This window comes from Amphiprion ocellaris, chromosome 9, assembly GCF_022539595.1.
Source record: "Amphiprion ocellaris isolate individual 3 ecotype Okinawa chromosome 9, ASM2253959v1, whole genome shotgun sequence".
NCBI lineage: Eukaryota > Metazoa > Chordata > Actinopteri > Pomacentridae > Amphiprion > Amphiprion ocellaris.
The window spans coordinates 25,456,190-25,463,817 of record NC_072774.1 but is presented as its reverse complement, the minus strand read 5'-3'; positions in this window follow the sequence as shown (position 1 = coordinate 25,463,817).

The following is a 7,628-nucleotide window of genomic DNA, read 5'->3' as shown; positions in this document are numbered from 1 at the left end:
TAATGGTTTGAGTCACAGATTCCTACGTGAGGATGTAAGTAATCAAGATGTATTTACATTTATTTTAAGAGATAAACATCAGTAGCCCACAATAGCAACTGTACATTGATTAATTTGTTTTCATTTCTACTGTTTTAAAGCAATATTACCAACTCACTGATGAAGTTCAGTTTATTTTTAACAGTAAAGTTCAGTGTTTTCAACAAAACACAGCTGGGTTTTACTGTAACTGACCTTTCTTGTTGCTAACCTACATCTCTATATTCCCCTCATGCTATAAAGGAGCACCATTAACTTGTTAACACAACACTTCTCTCTCTGTGGGTTTGAGAGCCCAAGATGAAAATGAAGGGCTGAAGAATTGCGCTAATTATTGGTAGTCAGCTGTATGTGATCACTGGGGCAGAAAGAGCATCTCTGGAGGGGTGAAACCTAAAAACAAAGTAGCCAGTCTTATGACACTCTGCAGGGGTGAGAGCCTGCTAAAGTTCACCACCTCTGTATTGTGTAAGCAGCCCTGTTATATGAAACTGCCTTCATCTTGGGCTGGAGAGAGCCTGTAAAACTTTTATCAGAGATGTCAGATGAAAACTAGCCTATTTGCAGCAAATCTTAATTTGATGAGTATTAAAATATTCCTGCCTTGAAAACCTTTATCTCCAGAATCTTTGCTCAAGTTTTACACAAACGACAATGAACTGTGAAGCCAGTTTTGGGCCCTGCTGGTCTCACCTTCTGCACTGTACAGTAGCTCTATATTACAGTGCCAGACCCAAAGGAAAGTCTGGGTCTCTCTCTCTGCTCTCAAACATTTGCATGTCTGCAGAGTAGTGGCTGAGTTTCACTCCGTGGAAACTGAGGTCTGGGAATTAGTCTCTGGGCCACACAACCCACCAGTGTCCATGCTGTAAGTGTGGAACTGAACCTGCTGGCAGGAAGATGAGGGAGAGAACAAACCTCCTCATTTAGCTCAAACTCCATGCATGCAAAAATCTTGCTGAGTGGAGTAGAACTCACAAAACCAGCCAATGTACCACTTCATATAATGTAGATAATGCAATGAATTGTTTTATAAGAGGTTTAAAGGGGACCTATTGTATTCATTTCCAGCTCTATATCTTTATTCTTGGAATCCATTAAGAAGTGTTGCATGATTGGCATTTCAAAATGTTCCTAATTTATCTTATATTGGGCAATATTCAACATTTATCTGAAACAAACAACTTTGGTTTCTGTCTCGTCAAGTCCCTCTACCTGTAAGTCCACTTTCTTCTGACTGGTCCACCTGAAGCACCAGTGTTTTAGAGTTATACTTCCTGTACTGGACCATTTATGCCTGCTTGAAGGGATTACTTTTACTTATGTAGCTTCATTATTTGAACACCACAACATAATCTAGAATAATTTCTTTATGATACAGTGTAAGACCACATAAGATACTTGTCATAAAATAAGGTAAAGCATGCCAGGTTTTTACATTCTAGCTTACATATAGAGATTTATTATTTGGGGCTTTAATGATTAACTTACCTTGACTTGGATCTCCATGTTGGGATCAATTAAATATTAAAACTGGTAACTATTTTTACATTATTTATAGTTCATCCAGACACTGTGCTGCACATTCTACTACTGTAATACAGCATTCATGCAGAGTGTGTGGCCTCATACAGTAGCTTCCACAGTAACTTCCACTGAACCTCAGAAGTTTCCAGGTGCCCATGTGGGTCAGCCAAACTATGAAAAGAACTAATGACTAACTTTCAACATCAGCGAACGAAATAGCAGAGTGAGGATAAGTCAGTGAATGATGGTCTTTCATGTAAGAGACAGATGATTCTCACTAGTTCAGTGCAGCTGCTCAACTCTTGCAGAAAATCACATTTGAGATGCTAACTGCTTTGTGCCACACCTGTTCCTCACCTGATTTCAGTACTTGCGCACCATAAATTCAAACAAATGAGTCACACCAAAGTTGCACTTTGTTATGTTGCCCATATGGATTAAAAGGTCCTTCAGTGGCACATAATTCTAATTTAAATTCGCCACCAGTCACCGAACCAACAACCCAACTCCCTCCAGAATAGTCAAAGTATTGAAAGTTCACAGACCACCCAGGAATACACACACACACACACACACACACACACACACACACACACACACACACACACACACACACACACACACACACACACACACACACACACACACACACACACACACACACACACACACACACACACACAGCTCAGAAATCATTGCCCCACTGAAAGTGAAGTTGGATTTTTCCACAAAGTCCTGTGAAATTAGCAGAAGCTTACTATTGAAATATCACAGTAATGCTGGCGGTTGTGTTAGTTTCATCGCACTTTTAACACATGCACACACACTGTACATGCATAGAAGTCTTGCTAGGTGGCACAGTAGCATAACTGACAAAGAAATTACTCTTGGAAGACTGAAGACTCTGTATCTTTGAACTCTCCTGACATGGCTCTCCATCCACAACAAATTTTCAGTCAGGGCTGAAGAGAATGCCTCGTGTGGTTGCAGGAACCCTCCACCTTCCACTATGGAGGGCCTGCTTTGTTCTTTTAGTAATGCTTAATTTCTTCAAAGTGCAGACAAGCTGAAAAGCATTATACTAATGGGCATTCAAGGTTTACTCACAGCAATGAATTAGTGTCCATGAGTGAACCTGTGAGAGGTGGAGTATCAGGCCATGGAGGAGGAACTGGGAAGATTTTAGAGAACTCAAAATAGATAAAACAAGAAAGATGTTTTCCTCCACTACTGTGCTATAGTGTGACAGAAACAGAGCAAATTAGTTCATAAAATAATTCAATTTAGTTTATATTGTATACTTTAGGGTACACACTTTTATAGTTTAAAGTACAGTACGTGAAGTGTTTGTCAAGGTATCACGACTGAATAGTCCGAACAACTTATATGTAAGAATTCAGTTGTGATTTTAAATACTGTAGTGCACAACAGTTAACTAAAATTGTAGAGGTAAGGTGAAAAATGTAGCTCAGCATCACTGACAGAACCTGTCATAAAAAGAGAACATTACACATTGGTCAATGCTGCAGTAGTGTAATAAATGCATTTAATAGCCTTAAATTTAGACTCATCCAATATCAAAATATGTCACAACTGAGATTCTACCTGCTTAGAAATCATTAGGATTGTCTAAATTGATTCCTTTGAGCAAATTCTACAAGTTCAACTGGACAATTTCCAGATTTGGATCTGCACAAAATGAAAGACTATCCTGCTTTTTCCTATACTAACAGTAAAAATGTGAAATGATAAGTTTACAGCACTAGGTTTCACTCATTTTATTCCCCAGTGGTTTATCTCAATTCTAACAACACCCTCCTCTGGGAAACACACACACACTCACATAGAGAGACAACAACAAGACTCTGTGCAACGGACAATCATCACAGGTCACCACCTCTGTCAGCACATGTCCCCATCAGTGATAGAATAGGTGACTGTCCGTTTTAAAGTGCTAAGCTTTATTTTGGTTGAGATGTTCAAAGGTCCTGAGACACAAGTTGACAGACGCTGTCATGGCTGCCTCAGTGGTAATGCCAGTGAACCTGAAAATATCCATTTGGAAGCATCAAACACTGACAGAGACCCAGAGTTGGTAAACTATGGCTGTAGAATGAAAGCAACTGAAAACATGGATTGGCTCACACTACTTGCTCCCTTCAGAAAATTGTTATTTTGGGGGTAAATACTAAATTTGGCTGCACTGAATTGGTTTATTTGGAGATCATAACTTGATTTTCTATCCCTTCCTAAATCATTTTGTTGCACATCATGATGCTGCATGTCTTTCTCCCTCTCATACATGATGAGTATCAAACTGCAAACCCACATAAATGAAAACAAAAAAAAAAGTTTGTTTTGCATTAGCACAATGCATTATATGATGGAAACGTCTGTTGTTGGAATGTATCAGTATTTAATTTGTACAGTATGACAATGAGCAATAAAACCATCACCCATAAATTCTCTATGAATATATTTCTGCTGTCACTATTATGACTTTAAAAAAAGAACCTCCTTTGGAATGTACTGTGGCCTCTGACCCCATAGTGCAGGGAGTTTACATATCCATGTCTCCACTAGTAAAAACCACATTCCTACCTTCGATCTGGGTCAAAGATAAAAGATGTCAGAGATCTGATGTTGGCAAGCGAGACAGATCTGACATTCAGAGACAAAGTTTTTTGTGGAAGACTGACACAAAAAACCTGTATAATAAAATATAGCCACACATTATGACATACAGATGTCAAGTAAGTTATTGCACTGACTCTTCATCTGTGCTTCCTAGAACTAGTCTTCCCTTAATAATGGAGCCTCTTGTTAGCTTCCAACCATCACTGCATAGCCTTCTGTTGAACTACAGTTCCATTTGCAATACTTGAACGTATTGATAAAGCTGATTGTTGCCGTCTACAACGCCATGAAATAGAAAATGCACAGCTCTGCCTTTATTTGGGAAAGCTTGCATGAACAAAAGTGCTAACTAAAGTGCAACTGTCAATGTAGCTGCCTGCAAAATGTAAGAATATTATGTTTTGAATGCAATTGTATGCATTCAACAGCAGCAACATCATCAAACTCTCATAAGAAGTGAAGTTGTTGAATGTCAGAAAAAACTCCCCATTCATTTTCAGTCAGTACACTCAGTTTTTACAATAGCAATGATAATAATCCACTGACTATTAACAATGTAGAATATACAACATTTCCTCAAATTTTACTGTTGATTTAACATAGCAAAAAGATTTATTTCTCTACAGAAATGACAATGTTGGTTGTATTTCCAGTTCACAATTAAACATAATACTCCTAATCAATCAGGTATAATTACATTACCTTTTACAAATATATCCACCAGTGTTTAAACTAATTTAATAGGCAATAGGCAAACTGACAGAAGTATTTTTCCTTGGAAATGTCATGTGAAAGTTGTACATCAGACCGAGACAGTAAACAGACCCATCAGGTAATTTAACCTACTGTGGAAAAATACACAGACCTGGAAGTCTGAAATGAGTGGCTTGGGATAAAAATGAAAACATTGCTTATTCTGGTAGAAACACATCTTAGTTGTTTCAGCAGCAATATTGGATTGCACTGCACGTGCTCTCATTGCATTCATGACTGAACTTGAATTGTTTTGGATTTATATTGTCTCGGTTTGCAGGTTAGTTGCTATCAGTCAGCTTAGTACTCTATTGTTATGGTGCTATGTTTATTGGCATCTATATCTCAAATATCTGCATATCTCTAAACATAAATCTACTGTGTTTCTGAGTCAGACACTAAACAAAAGATCTTACATTTGTCTATCTGGCTTTCTATATTATTATTTCATATTTTCATTAAGTAGCTTACCTTTAGATGATGCCTTTAGATTCCTAGATGATGCTTCATGATTCCATATAACACATGGGGTTAATGGCTGAATCTCAACGAACACAACTCAGTCTGCTGTAGCTGCTTGGTTTGTTTCTCAGTCAGTCTTATTGCAGTGTACTTAGTACATTTATTGCAGAAACCTCATTTTTAATCATTTCTTTTAACACCTAAAGCAACCAGAACACCCATAAGACCATACTTCAAGAACCTGAAGATTCTGTGCTCACTTCCTTCTTACAAAAGTCTCTGTTGAAACAGCAGTTGAGGTGTGGCACCTTAGTTAACCAATGAAAGCTGTGGGATTCCATTCAAAACCTCTGTGGTGGTCTCATTGGTCAGATTTTTTAGCCCCGCCCACTTGTGCACCATTTTACCTGACAATATTTCAGGAAGTAATTTTTTCTGGGAACTTACAAAACTCCAGAGATGCAGTCTTTCATTCAAAATCCAAAACAATGAGTGTCTAGATTCAGTTCACTGCCTCTATAGTGATTTTAGAGTAGTTTGCAGGCTCCCAGGTGCTGAAAAACTGCTGTAGTGAATGTTAAAGAAAATGGAAGAAGGAGGGAAGTCAAATGTTTGTTACATCTCCATCAAATAAGGGAAGCCAATGATTCCATGTTTGCAGGCAACATGTGTGGATAAAACACAGCTGCAAAGTTAAATTGCTAAGATGGTAAAAATACACAGATTGAGTTGGACATCAAGTGTTTGACAAAGCTGGAGGACGAGAAGGTTGAGAAGACCCACAGGATTCTCTCAAGCAACTATCATGAGTAAGTACAAGTTATTCCTATTTGTAGTGTGAATTGTGTCTTGTTGGTGTTTGTGCTTGATGAGAAAACCTGTGAAACTACCAAGGTGTTTGGTCATAAGCCCACAACCTATACACAGTATATATCTATTTTTCTTTTGAGTGATGTTTGTGCTTTCTGACCACTTTGCCGTTGTTGCCATGTCAGGATTGGGCCTTTATTGTGGAAATATATGGCCTCTTTATTATATACAAGTATAAAATTGAATGCACTCCAGTACAACAGCTCTGCCATAGTTTCTACTTTTATGAAGCTTCTATATTTTCAGATTTTGTGTTCAAAATGCAATTACAGCAAGGCCCACATAATAGTTGTGTGTCTTTTGCATAGTGGCCTTTGCTTCCCAGTCAGGGTGTATTTCCCTTTTCCCCAAACTAAACCCATCCATTAGTCGCTTTAGTCATAAACTGCATGTCTTCATGTCATCTGCAACACCCTGACTGAACAGAGTGAGTTTTATTGTTATTTAACATGATATAATGTTTGAAAGTAACACCAGGTTGTATAAAATCAAAGTAGTTTGTAATTCTGTTAAACAGAAAAGAAAAAAAAAACAGAGCACAGAGAGGATAAAGCTGAATAAATAGCAAATCTACAAACCAGAAGATATTATTTACATCAGGGCAGAGGGATAACTTCAAAAATTCTTGCTCTGACACTGAAAGACCATGTTCTTCAACCCCTACACATCATCAGCTGTTTATCCAGTGAGACTTTTTTTTTAAAGCAAGGAATGTATTGGATGTCACTGTGACAAAAGTAAATATTGATGAATGTAATTTTCAGAGATTATTTACCCCTTTTGTTTTTCTAACCAGCTGATGGCACCTGTGGCATCCGCATATCTTGGCTATCCTGAAAACAGCCCTGCTTGCCTTGGGTTTTTCAAGTAGATCAACTACAGTAACAGGTAATTTTTGATACACCTTCACGTTTGATCTTTGTCTTGGCCGCCGTGCCTTCCATCTATCTAAGCCTGTCGTGTTTTTGCTTGGCCGCTGTGCCATGTCTGTACGTTGGCTGATATCTGGTCATTGAGCCACAATGACCACTGTGCCATCACTGTTTGTCTTTTTAAGTCTTGGTATTGTTCTTGTTTGGTCGCCGTGCCATGTATGTGCTTTGTCTCGGCAGCTATATGCCTGTCTGTCCAGCTGTTCATCGAGCCACAATGGCCGCCGTGCCATCGTTGTCTATCCATTTCTGCAAATGATTGTTGAAATTTTTAAAGTTAAACTTGCTCGAAAAAGTCAGTGCAAACTCTGTGGTTCTGTAAACTGGCATAGTTGTGTTTTATCCATTGGCATTTTACTTGGTTAGAAATGTAGAGAAAGTGGATGACAGTAAGATTTATGTCAGAGT